Source organism: Rhinopithecus bieti, unplaced genomic scaffold (assembly GCF_001698545.2).
Source record: "Rhinopithecus bieti isolate Rb0 unplaced genomic scaffold, ASM169854v2 scaffold_52883, whole genome shotgun sequence".
NCBI classification, from domain to species: Eukaryota; Metazoa; Chordata; class Mammalia; order Primates; family Cercopithecidae; genus Rhinopithecus; species Rhinopithecus bieti.
The window spans coordinates 839583-853080 of record NW_016820884.1 but is presented as its reverse complement, the minus strand read 5'-3'; the positions used below and the strand labels follow the sequence as shown (position 1 = coordinate 853080).

The 13498-nt window shown below is 44.3% G+C and overlaps 1 protein-coding gene across 10 annotated transcripts in view; it reads left to right on the top strand.

The window, feature by feature from the left end:
- The first annotated feature begins 5608 nt into the window (after positions 1-5608).
- AKAP13 (A-kinase anchoring protein 13) overlaps positions 5609-13498 on the top strand; it is a 377174-nt gene continuing 369284 nt past the window's right edge. For 7 of the 10 annotated variants that reach the window (XM_017860014.1, XM_017860009.1, XM_017860012.1 and 4 more), the window contains exon 1: positions 5631-5824. The gene's annotated coding sequence lies outside the window, so the exon portion shown is untranslated. Of the gene's footprint in view, positions 5825-13498 lie in introns of all 10 variants that reach the window. The other 3 variants (XM_017860016.1, XM_017860015.1, XM_017860007.1) reach the window with 2 other exon arrangements.

The window sequence follows — 13498 nt, the reverse complement described above, 5'->3', positions numbered from 1 at the left end:
GGTTTGGAAGAAATTCCTAGATAGAGGCTCTGTGTCAGAAGCAATCAACCTCACCTTTGCTGTCTAGTACACCAGCCATCAGTCACACATGGCTTTTGAGCACTTGAAATGTGGCTAGACTGAATTGAAAAGTACTGTAAGTGTAAATACACACTGGATTATTTTGAAGACTTAGCACAATAGATAGAATGTAAAAATACCCCATTAATAAGTTTCACCTGCTTCTTTTTTAACTTTTTAAATGTGACTACTGGAAAATTCCAAAGCATGCATAAGGCTCATATATATTGGGTAACATTGGGCTTGACATCAAGGAGGTAAGATTCCCTCTGCCCCCAAGAAATAAAAATTCAGCTCTAGACTGCAAAACTTTCTGCCTGGAGCCAGGTTTCTCTTAGAGATTTCCCTGTTCCCTTCTATCCTCACCCCCAACTTAATCCAGCCTCGGCATATGGTGGTAAGGTGATCTTTCTATTATAAGATGAAAATCTGCTCTCATTGTTGTTCTATTTCTTCACACCTTTTGAGATTTCCTCTTTGCTTTTCAGAATAAGGGCCACACCCCTTACCAGGGCTGTGTACCAGGCCATTCATGACTTGGCTTCCACACCCCGCCCTCAGCTTCATCTCCCGCCCAGTTTCTTATGTGTGTTGTGTTTCTGATACCTCCATGTCTTTGAATTTGCTCTTCCCTTTTCTAGAAAGGTCATTCTATTATTTGTGCACACACACCCTAGTCTCCTGTACTACCCCACCGTTCTTTATCTGCCTGATTGTCTTCCAAGACCCAGCTTATCTGTCTCATCCTCTTGGATGTCTTTCCTAAACTTTCATCCTTTAACTAGGAGAAATACTCCTCTCTGTTCCCCACAGCACCCTGCACTGGCATCTTTAAAGGCACCTACACATTTGATTTCTTCCTGGTTTGTCTGCCTTCAATTGACTGTGAGTTTCTTAAAGACAGTAACCTCTTCTTCACCTATAACCCCAGGACCATGACTAATGCCTGGCACACAGTAAACTCTCAATAGACATTTGTCAGGGAATTGGCCAGGGATCATCAGCTCATGGGTGGTGTGGCAATTACAACTCTTCTGGATGCAAGTGACAGAAACCTCCACTGTGGCAGGCTTTATTGGCCTATAGGATTGAAAAGTCTACATTGCTGGATTCAGCAGTTCAACTAGTTCAACTAAGAAAATCATCTCTGTTTACTTTCCACTGTTCCAGTTCCATTCTAAAGGTTCTTTCTTTATGGTGACAAGATGGCTGACAGGCATATCCTTCCAGATTCCATTTAACGGAGACAAATACTCCAGTCAAGCAAGACCCTAGTTCCAGCAGAGTAGTATGGAAGTAGTCACTGTTGCCCGCGGATAGGATACATCAGGAGAGTCAGGTCTGCATTCCATGCTGAGGCCATGGAATTGGGGCTGTGGTAGAGCTGGCTTCGCATCAAGCAAGGAGCTGAGAGTGGAAGCTCTCAAAGCATGATGAGGGCACTATTTCTATCACAAAAGCAATACAATGTCCACTGCTGTGAATGAACGCTGGGACATGTTTGTTCCAGTGTTTCTGTTATCAAAGTGGACATGTTACACAGTGTGGGCTTCCAGAGAAATTTATGCTCTTTTAATTGTGTTACTTTTGTTTTTCCTTTGCTTTGGCATTACCAGGAACTCTCTGTAAAATGGGATTTATTCTTGTTATATTTTTAGGTATTATATAGAATCTATGTAAATCAGTTGGGAAGATGTAAGTCAGTGGAGAGATAGTTCAGAGATACAAAACCCCACCACCGCTTAGTAAGGTATCTTTCCTGGCTTGCAAACTTACTCACAGTGCATGAGAAAATGATCAAACCTGCAATCTCTTTCTGTGAAATGGGGCATACTATGTAGAAATATTTGGTATACCTTGGAAGAGCAAGTCTTTAGTATCAGGGACACTCAGTTTGAAGGCTCCTTATAATAGCTTCTTCTGTGCAAATTCACTAATGTGAAACATTTATTGAGTCCATACTGTGAACCAGATACTATTAGAGGGGCAGGAGAGAGAGGGTAAACACAGCATACTTCAAGGAGCTTACATTATAGTGGGAGGAGCCAATAAACACACACAATAAATAAGGTACTTTCAGATTGAGATAAATGCTATGGAAAAAACCAATAATTGCATATGGAAATATGCAAGAGAGGGACTAGATAAGAGTGAGTCAATTTAGGGAGGGTAGCCAAGGAAGATTTATCTGAGAAGGATCATTTGAGCTGAGGCCTGAATGATGAGACGGCATCAGTCACGCAGATAACAATTTAGGAATTCCCAAAGAGGACAGAGGGCTTAGCCGTTTGGGGAATTTAGGGTAGACTCTTGCCTTCAAAGTTGGGTTTCAGACTGGGCATGGTGGCTCATGCCCGTAATCCCAGCACTTTGGGAGGCCGAGGCGGGCAGATTTCCTGAGGTCAGGAGTTCAAGACCAGCCTGGCCAATATGGTGAAACCCTGTCTCTACTAAAAATACAAAAACTAGCCAGGTGTGGTGATGCAAACCTGTAATCCTAGCTACTTGAGGGCCTGAGGCAGGAGAATCACCAGGAGAGGTGGAGGTTTCAGTGAGCCGAGATCATGCCACTGCACTCCAGCCTGGACAATACAGTGAGACTCTGTCTCAAAAAAAAAAAAAAAAAAAAAAAGAGTCAGGTTTCAGAATAGCTACATCAGTAGCACCTGGGAGCTTTTTAGAACTGCAGAATCCCGGATCCCACCCCAAACTCACTGAATCAGAATCCACATTTAACAAACTCTCCCAGGTGATTTGTAAGCACAGTAAATTCGAGAAGTGCTAGACTCTTAACTTTTCCTGCAGCCCACTGGAAAGGTGTCAATCCTGCTGAGGCAGGGAGCAGGGAATGGTGTTGTCAATGTCCGTAGAAAGATGACATGGTAACATTTACTGCTGCCTTTGAAACAAACAAGCCAGGTTCTAAGCGGGAAGGTCAACTGGGTTATCAAATGTTAGGGTTCAAGTGATTTTCTTGGTTAGAACTCTTGCTTCACAGAAGACTGAGGTTCTTTGAGAAGTGACCAGCTCCTGACAGGGTCCTTTGAGGCCGTCAGTCAGGTCTAGGATCCAGGTGTCTTCTCTTTCTGTGCCAGTTTTTTTTTTTGAAATAGGGTCTGGCTTTGTCACCCAGGCTGGAGTACAGTGGCAGGATTTGGCTCACTGCAACCTCTGCCTCCCGGGCTCAAGCAATCCTTCCACCTCGGCCTCCCAAGTAGCTGAGATTTGGGCTACCATGCTTGGCTAATTTTTGTATTTTTAGGTACAGATAGGGTTTCAATTGATGCCCAGGCTGGTCTCGAACTCCTGGGCTCAAGTGATCTGCCCTCCTCAGCCTCACAAAGTGCTGGGATTACAGGTGTGAGCCACTGTGCCAGGCCTTGTGCCAGCTTTTAAATATCAACAAGGACAGATTAGAGAACAGTGGAAGAGGGTGAGCAGCACGACGAAGTGATACAGAAATATGTTCACATCAAGAACTGGGCATGTTTGGCCTTTTTTTTTTTTTTTAAAGCCATTCGGTGAGGGTTAATTAAGAAAATAGGGCCGGGTACGGTGGCTCATGCCTGTAATCCCAGCACTTTGGGAGGCCAAGGTGGGTGGATCACCTGAGGACTAAACCCCACTTCCTGTGTTGAAGTGGGGGAAATAGAGGAGTTTGAGACCAGCCTGGCCAACATGGTGAAACACCGTCTCTACTAAAAATAAAAAAAATTAGCCAGGTGTGGTGGTGGGTGCCTGTAATCCCAGTTACTCGGGAGGCTGAGGCAGGAGAATCGTTTGAACCCTGGAAGTGAAGGTTACAGTGAGCTGAGATCGCACCATTGCACTCCAGCCTGGGCAACAAGAGAGAAACTCTGCCTCAAAAAAAAAAAAAAAAAAAAGAAAGAAAGAAAGAAAAAAGACAAAACAAGAAAGTATATGTGAGCACCAGAGCTCAACATTAAGAGCATTTCTGAGGTTTGGAGCTATTCAACATGGTACACACATGAGGAATTCACAATACCCTTTCTCAGGTGTTTGGTCACTGCTAGTGAGCCGGCCTGGATCAGTGTTTCCCAAATGGCAGCATTTGCATCTTTGCTTTTTTTGGGAGGGGCGGGTGGGGTATACCCTGTAACAGATTTTTAAAAATTGACATTAAATAATACATATATTAGCCGGCGCGGTGGCTCAAGCATGTAATCCCCAGCACTTTGGAGGCCGAGACGGCATCACGAGGTCAGGAGATCGAGACCATCCTGGCTAAGATGGTGAAACCCCGTCTCTACTAAAAAATACGAAAAACTAGGCCGGCGGGGCTGGCGGGCACCTGTATGTCCCAAGCTACTCGGGAGGCTGAGGGCAGAGAGAATGGCGTAAACCTGAGGCGGAGCTTTGCAGTGAGCTGAGATCCGCCACTGCACTCCAGCCTGGGCACAGAGCGAGACTCCGTCTCAAATTAAAAAAAAAAAAAATTTAAAATGTGTAAAGTGCACTAATCATAAGTGCACTGGATGTATTTTTTTATTCATGTATATACTTTTGTTATCCATTACCCAGGTCAAAATACAGAACCAGCACCCCAGAGGGTTCCCTCCTCTTCCTTCCCAGCCAATAACCTTCTCTTCCTGCCCAACCACTGTTCTTACTTCAATCACTGTCAACTAGTTTTACACGTTCTTGAACTGCATAAAGTGTCTCAATTTTTTACTTAACATTTTTCTTGAAGTGCATTCGTATTTCACCACTTTTTATTTGACCTAAGAAATAACATTAGTGAAACAATGGTTTGACGTGATAGGCATTTCCCTCCTAATGCGCTCTAGAAACACTTAACTATTTGAAAAAAGAAGTTTCTGTGTGTACTAATGTATTCTCCGCCCTGTCTCCAGAAACCGCCCTTCCTCTGTGGGTCGGTGGTTACCGGCACCGTTGGTACCCGGACCACACTTTATTTCTCAGAGCAACCAGATGATTGCTGAGGTCATTTGCAGCTCGAACACGAAATGACTTTGCGGTGATCTAGTAGCCAAAAGTTCACGGAATGCACTCTCACAATTGTGATTCCGCCATAGCGCCTTGCATCCATCCAACACTTGTTTAATACCTATATTTAATACCTAATACCTTCGACTGTCCTAGGCTGTGCACACAGAAGACTAAACCCCACTTCCTGAGTTGAAGTGGGGGAAATAGAGGAGTAAATAATTTCACGATGTGTGGCTAAGTGCTGCAGCTCAGGTAACCACCGGCACACAGAGGAAGGGCGGTTTCTGGAGACAGGGTGGAGAGGAGACCGTGGGTGGGCATTTCCCAGAGCAGCCTCTGCCAGCCACTCTAATTTGATCACTTTGCCGCCGAGCAGCAGCGGCGGTCAACCTCAGCCTCCCTTAGCAACCTGAGTGCCCCGCCCAGGAGCTTTACTATTGGTCTCGTGGAGCGGGATGGGCAGCTCTGCCGTGCAATCCCAGCTCGCAGTTCTTGCTCCGCGTGTACTCACGGGAGGACTCGCAGGCATTACCGCTCGTCCGCGTGCCCCGCCCACCCCCGAGCAGCTTTCGGCGCATGCGCGGGTGGGCTGGGGCTGTGTGCAGGGCCAGCGCGGAGCCCGAGCAGCCGCGGTGAAGTGCCTGTGCTCCGCCGAGACTGCCGTGTCCATTGCTCGCCTCGGTTGCCGCCGCTTTAGCCGCCGCTGGGGGAGCGGCCGCCTATTGTCTTTCTCTGCGGCGAAGGTGAGGAGCTGTCCCGGCTCGGCCCGCGGGGGAGCCCCGGGAGCCGCACGGTGAGAGCGCAACTTAGTTGGCGGAGTTGGGGGAAGTTTTGTGCTTTGAGGAGGGGTCGGGGTGCGGAGTGCCGCCAGTCCCCTGCGGTTGCTCGGTGGGGCGGGCCCCGGAGGAGGGTCGGGGCTCGGGGTTTTCGGGGCGGCGTGACTGGACGGGTCGCCGCTGCGCCGGGACCTTTAGCTCATGCGGACCCCTCACTCCCTTCGGATTACCTTCTCCCCGCAATTGTCTGTTGGGGCCGCGCGCCTCACCTGCCGCAGCCCAACCTGGGGCGGTCGCGGCGTTTCCGGGTGGAGGGCGCGCCTGCGCTGATTGCTCCCTCAGACGCTCCGCCCCCAGCGAGGCCCCCAGATCCCTGCCCCGGGTCCCCGGTCGCGCCGCCTGGCGGGCTCACTTCTCCCCTGAGGCGGGCGGTTCGCGGTGGGAGTACGCGAACGCGAACAAATAAGATAAGCGGAACTGACGCTGAGGGAGCGGCTCCCCGGGGACCAACGCGTACGGTACACGTCGGGCCGCGCCCCGCCTGTCGGGCCTCTCCGCGGCTCTCGGGGCGCGGCTGCTGACCCCTCCTGTCCGAGGCGAGCGCCCAGGAGATACCTCGTGAGGGTCCCCACGTCACTCTGGGACCGTGCAGCCGGTCAACTTGCAGTTATACTTGAGACAACAAAACTTTTTTTTGGTTTAATATGTCGGCTCACTGCATTTTATTATTTGCAAGCCAATAAGTATGTGAAACGTTGAAAAAAGGAAAAACCTAAACTTAAAAAAAAAAAAAAATCAAGAAAGGGGGTAGATAGTTTTTTTTGTTGGAATAGTTTTATAGCAGAGTTGATACGTCACATAATTTTCTAGAGCCCGGAATCCAATGAAAATTGGATTGAGCTGTATTTTGGTGTTCATTCTTTGCTGTGACACTGCTTAATGAAGGTTATTTGGAGATTTATTGCTCAGTCAGTAATAACATAATGCTTTTGTTGCTGTTGTTAGTACTCCCCGCACAATTGGTTTTAATTTTCGAAGAAGCATTTCTTCCAGTTTTCTAAACAATTGTTGTCCAGATGAGACATAACGGTGCAGTTTCTTGAAAGGTTCATGTATTGCAAGTTGTGAAGAAGCTGAGATCAGTTGAGATAAATCATTCGTTACTGTTTTTGTGTTCCGTCGGGACTCGTTGGCATTTTGCAGGCTGCATTAAGTAACAAGTTTTGCCAGTTCGGGTGCACGTGTCGCCACTGTATTTGGTTTAGTGACCTATGATATGAACATAATTCTGTCAGTTCCCTCAGATTGGGAACTTAGCTTAAATGATCTGTCATTCATAGTGGAGCAAAATAAGCCAGAGTGTCAATTTTTTTTTTTTTTTTTTTTTTATTGACTGTTAACTTCATTGTGTTCCTTACCGTCTGCTAATAAAAAAGCAAAAATTGAGAATATGGTGTTGTCGTTATGCTCTGAGTGATTTCTCATGCTAAGTGGTCATTGGAGAGCGTTCCTGGTTTTTCTGGTTTGGTGGGCCTTGTGCTGAAACAATTCTTCCCTGATAAGTAAAACATTTTCCTCAGGCACAGCGTTGCACTTTAAACTACAGAGACACTTTAGGATTCAGAATACTCCTGATGGTTCCCTTCCCTGGTTGTGTGGTTGTTGTGTGTGATTGGGGTAGAGATGGTGACGAGTTGGAAGGGATTAGCGGGAGGACACATGTTAAGAAGCAGGTACTGTTTACAATATAAGGTAGACGATGCACCAGGTTGACTTCCTTCTCTGGGCGGTGATGGCATGTGGACCTTGCTAGGTACTATTGTTTTAGATTTCCAACACTTCGTTTGCTGATAAAGTGGTAACTGCACACATACTGACTATATATTGGACTCCTCCTCCTAGTCCTTAAACTCCTGTTGAGGCTGTGATAGACCTTACTTTAGCTTTGTACCCTCTTTGCCAGTATTCTTAACATAGTGCAGGCCGTATGATTTTGAATTGGGTAAATTATTTTTTACGCTAGTGGTAGCCAGCGTACACAGGAGAAAGCACTAATCTAGGGACTTGTCCAAAATGAAATTCACTTGCAATTGTGTGAAATTTACTTTAAAGGAGTTCTAAGCCTTTTTTAAAATCTGTCAAGTTATTTTTTAGAAAGAGTGGGGCTTAACTAGGATTTCACAAGATATCAGATTTAGAAATACACCGCCCGCCACTTTGGTGAATTATTTTTTAGAACGGATATCCTCACTGTTTCCCAGTTGTCTACCGGGGACCAGCATCCCCCCTCAGTCTCCCACAATGTTGAATACAGCGTGGCAGATCTCCCACCCAGCTGCGTTGAAATTATAAAATTGTAGTGACAACTGCTTCCCTCCATTGTGATTGGAAAAAAATTAAGAAATTAGAAAAAAGTACACCTTTGACTAGGTAGAGTCAGATGCCCCACATTTCCATGACTAGTTGCATAGCCCTTCTCAGAGCTTCAGTTTCCTACTCCTAAGGGTTGTAAACATGCTTGCAGGTTCTTAGAATAAGTGAGGGCCTGCCGGTGCTCAAGCTGTAATCCAGCACTTTGGACCGAGACGGCCGGATCAATGAGTAGGAGATCAGACATCCTGGCTAACACGTGAAACCCCGTCTCTACTAAAAATATCAAAAAAACTACCCATGCGAAGGTGCGGGCGCCTGTAGTCCCAGCTACTCGGGATGGCTGAGGCGGAGATGGCTGAACCCGGGAGTCGGAGCTGCCAGTGAGCGATCCGGCCACTGCACTCCAGCCTGGGCGACAAGAAAGACTCCGTCCAAAAAAAAAAATAAAAAAAAAAAGAAATCAGTGAAACTTTGTGAGGTACTTAACTGCAGTATCTAACATGGAGTAAGTAGCTATTTCATGGTAGCTGTAATGATAATAATTTTGATACATTTTTACTTAAGCATTCTTAAAAGTCTGATGCTTCTGAGTGTAGAGGCTTAGCTAATTCTTTCATAAAGAAGGGGCCTTGAGACTTGTGAGTCTTATCTAAATCTATTTCTTCAAAGGTGCCAGATGAACTGAAGGATAATGGAAACAATAGCGAGTTTATCTTCTCAGTCACCTGTGAGTCTTCCTTTGAGAGTGGGACTTGCAGAGTGCTTGGTAGGGTAGAGCTCTTTGTGACTGTGCTATTTAGGAAACAGTGAGAGATGGATTGTTTTCAGTACATCAGTCATAAGAGGATATGTGTTCCAATTTTCTTTATTTTGCCCTAGTCTTGACAAATAACAAGTGTGGATTATATCTGTATTTCTCAGACTTAAGGTGGAACTGGACTGGGTGTTAACAGTGTTAGTTCAGTACAGAGACATGAGCAAATCACTCACTTCCCCTTCAAGGTAACACTTTAAAGGTACCACCATTTACAGAAGAAAGCTGTGATTTAAATCAGTTGTATTAGCATAGTTTAGAATACTTACAGTACCAGATGGAATAGATACATTCTAGAAATATTTACCTGTTAAGGACATTTCTGTAGATTTTATTCCATTTTCCATTAGTTTTCTGATGAAGAGATTGTAGTAAACCTTTTAAAATTATATTTGGTCAAACTTACAGATTGAGGGTAAACCTTTAAAATTATATTTGATCACACTTACAGATTGAGGGTAAAAGCATTCCTGACAAAGCTAGGTGAAGAAACTTGGACTTTTGATGTTCCCTTCTTTTAAAGTTAACATTTAGCACTTGAATAGACTTGGTTATAACTGATGGGGACAGGTGTCCATTTGGAAGTAGCTTTCCTATCTCTCTGTCTTTCCCAGGTTAGGCTGTCTTACTGCTGTAAATGGGGAGAGAGGAGAAAGCCGTGGGTGAAAGAAAGTTTGTTTCATAGCCTGGCGCGGTGGCTGATGCCTGTAATCCCAGTACTTTGGGAGGCCGAGGCGGGCAGATCAGTTGAGGGCAGGAGATCAAGACCAGCCTGGCCAACATGGTGAAACCGCATCTCTACTAAAAATACAGAAACTACCCCAGCAGGGTGGCGGATACCTTTAATCCCAGCTACTTGGGAGGCTGAGGCAGGAGAATGGCTTGAACCCAGGAGGTGGAGGTTGCAGTGAGCCGAGATCATGCCACTGCACTCCAGCCTGGGCGACAGGGCGAGACTCCGTCTCAAATAAATAAATAAATAAATAAATAAATAAATAAATAAAGAGAAAGCTTGTTTCATACATCTCTCCTTACTGGTCAGTGGAAGAAAGTTTGTTTCATGCATTTGTCCTCATATTTATAGTTTTCTTGTCCACCTGCAAGTTGATTGTGACGTTATAAATAGAAGATGAATGGATGGTGCGTTTTTGTCAGACCTTGCTGGACCTCGTACTGAAATACTGTGATTGTGTGAACATTTGTGTGGGACAATGCTGTGTTCAGTGCCTGGGGAAGGTGGATATCAGTGTGTTTGTATGATATGGATGCTAGGATGGCAGAGAAGGAAAAGGTGTGAGGTTTTTTACAATTTACATCACTCTGTAAGGTCTTCTCTGGGTACTTTGGTGCTGTAGTGGCAGAGTTGAGTAGTTACAGCAGAGATCGTGTGATCCACAAAGCAGAAAATATTTACTATCTGGCCTTTTACAGAAATTTGCTGACCCTTTTTCTACATAACCAACTGCAGTTATTCACAAGAAAGATTAACATTAATTCTATAATGTTATTCAATACCTATTCAACTTTCTGTATTTGTCCCTCAAATATCTTTTATAGTTGATTAAGAAAAAGTTTGGACAGGGTAAAATTCACGTTCACTCAGCACATCATTATGTCTCTTTAGTCTCTTTTTTTCATTCTTTAGTTATTCATATGTATAGTTCACATTCACTAAAATTCAGCCATTTTAGTGTAACATTCTCTGAGTTTTAACAGGTGTATACATTCATATATCCGCTGCTTCAAATAGGACAGTTTCTTCATTCTCCAGAATTCTTCTTAGCCCTTTTGTACTCAACCCGTTCTCTACCTCCAGACTCTGGAAATTGCTGATCTGTTTCCTGTCTCCATGGTGTTTTGCCTTTTCAAGAATGTTGTCAAAATGGAATCACATGGAATGTAGGCTTTTTATTCATTTGCCCAATGACTAATGATATTAAGTATCTTTTTATCTATTATTTGTCATTCTTTGATGTCAATTCAAAATCTTTTGCTTAAAAAAAAGTTTTTGGATATACTCTGGAATCAAATATATGATTTGCAAATATTTTCTCCTAGTCTGTTTTTACTTGTCTTAATAAATGTCTTTTTTTATTTGTTTCGAGATGGAGTTCCACTCTGTCACCCAGGCTGGAGTACAGTGGTGTGATCTTGGCTCACTGCAACCTCTGCCTCCTGGTTTCAAGTGATTCTCCTGCCTTAACCTCCCAAGTAGCTGGGATTACAGGCATACACCACCAATCCTGGCTAATTTTTGTATTTTAGTAGAGATGGGGCTTCTCCATGTTGGCCAGGCTGATCTCGAACTCCTAACCTCAAGTGATCCACCTGCCTCGGCCTCCCAAAGTGCTGGGATTACAGGCGCAAGCCACTGTGCCCAGCCTGCTTGTCTTAATAATGTCTTTTGAAGAGCCGAAGTTCTTAATTTTTATGATATCCAGTGTTTAGTTTTGGGTTTTTTTTTCCCCCCGAGTGGATCATGCTTTTGATATAATAGTTTAGAAATCTTTGCCTAACTTAAGAGCTCAAAGACTTTCCCCTGTATTTTCTCCTGGAAGTTATTATTTTTTTTAGAGATGGAGTCTCGCTCTGTCATCCGGGCTGGAATGAGCGAGATGTTGCTCACTGGAACCTCCGCCTCCTGGGTTCAGGCAGTTCTCCTGCCTCAGCCTCCCAAGTAGCTGGGATTACAGGCACCCACCACCACACCCGACTAATTTTATATTTTAGTAGAGATGGGGTTTCACCATGTTGGCCAGGGTGGTCTCGAACTCCTGACCTCAAGTGATCTGCCCACCTCAGCCTCCCAAAGTGCTGTGATTACAGGCGTGAGCGATTGTGCCTGGCTCTCCTATAAGTTTTATCCTTTAAAATTTTATATTTAAGTTTATTATCTGCTTTGAGTTAATTTTCCTAAATGGTACAAGGTATGCTTTGAGCTTATTTTTTTGTGGATGGATTTACAATTTTTCCAGCAAGGTTTTGAAAAGACTGTCCTTTCTCTGTTGATTACCTTTGTGCCCTTTTTTTTTTTTTTTTTTTTCAAGTTGGTCATAAACGTGTGAATCTGTTTCTGGATTCTCTCTCCTATTCCATTGATCTGTGTCTTTCATGTCTCTATCACCTCACTGTTGATTACTGTCACCTTAGAGTAAGTTTTAAAATCAGGTAGTGTGAGTTATTTTATTATTTTTCAGAATTGTTTTTTGAGTATTTTAGTTGCATTGCTTTTTTGTGCATATTTTAGCTTGATCTTGCTGTTATCTACAAGTCCTGCTGGATTTTTCTTCTTTTTTTTTTAAGATGAGGTCTCGGCCAGGTGTGGTGACTCATGCCTGTAATCCTAGCATTTTGGGAGGCTGAGGCGGGAGGATCACCTGAGATCAGGAGTTCGAGACCAGCCTGGCCGACATGGCAAAACCCCGTCTCTACTAAAAATACAAAAAATAGCTGGGTGTGTTGGTGGGTCCTGTAATCCCAGCTACTTGGGAGGCTGAGACAGGAGAATTGCTTAAACCCGGGAGATGGAGGTTATAGTAAGCTGAGATTGCGCCACTTCACTCCAGCCTGGGTGACAGAGTGAGAGTTCTTCTCAAAAAAAAAAAAAAAAAAAAAAAAAAGATAGAGTCTCACTCAGTTGCCAAGTGTGGAATGCAGTGGTAGGATCACCGCTCACCACAGCCTTCATCTTCTGGGCCCAAGCGATTCTCCTACGTCAGCCTCCCAAGTAGCTGGGATCACCATCGTGCACTACCATGCCTGGCTAATTTTTTTATTTTTGTAGAGACAGAGTCTCTCTATGTTGCCCAGGCTGGTCTCAAATTCCTGGGATGAAGTGATCTTCCCACCGTGGCCTCCAAAAGTGTAGGGATTACAGGCATGAGCCATCATGCCCAGCCTACTGGGGTTTTTGATTGGCATTGTGTTGAAGCTGGAAATCAGTTAGGGGCAATTGACATTTTAATAATGAGCCATGAACATGGTATATCTATTTATTTGGACCTTAGATTTTTGATTAGTGTTTTGTAGTTTTTAGCAGTTGGATCTTGCATGTGTTTTGTAATCTCATACATGTGTTTCATGTGTTGTGGTGCTGTTGTGAATGATACTTCTCAATTTCCAGTTGTTCATTGCTGGTATATAGAAAGATCATTTTATATTATATGCTGACCTTGGATCCTACACCCTTGCTAAACTCATTTTTAGTAATAGATGCTTTTTTTGTAGATTTTTGGAATTTTCTGCATAGGCAGTAATGTAATTGGCAAATAAGGGCAGTTTGATTTCGTTTTCACTTTGTGTACTTTCTTTTCCTTTTTTATTTTTTTTTTTGAGATAGAGTCTTGCTCTGTCGCCCAGGCTAGAGTGCAGTGGTGCGATCTCGGCTCACTGCAACCTGTAGCCCCCCAGGTTCAAGTGATTCTCATGCATCAGCCTCCTAAGTAGTTGGGATTATGGGTGCATTCTGTCACACCCGGCTAATTTTGTATTTTTAGTAGAGGAT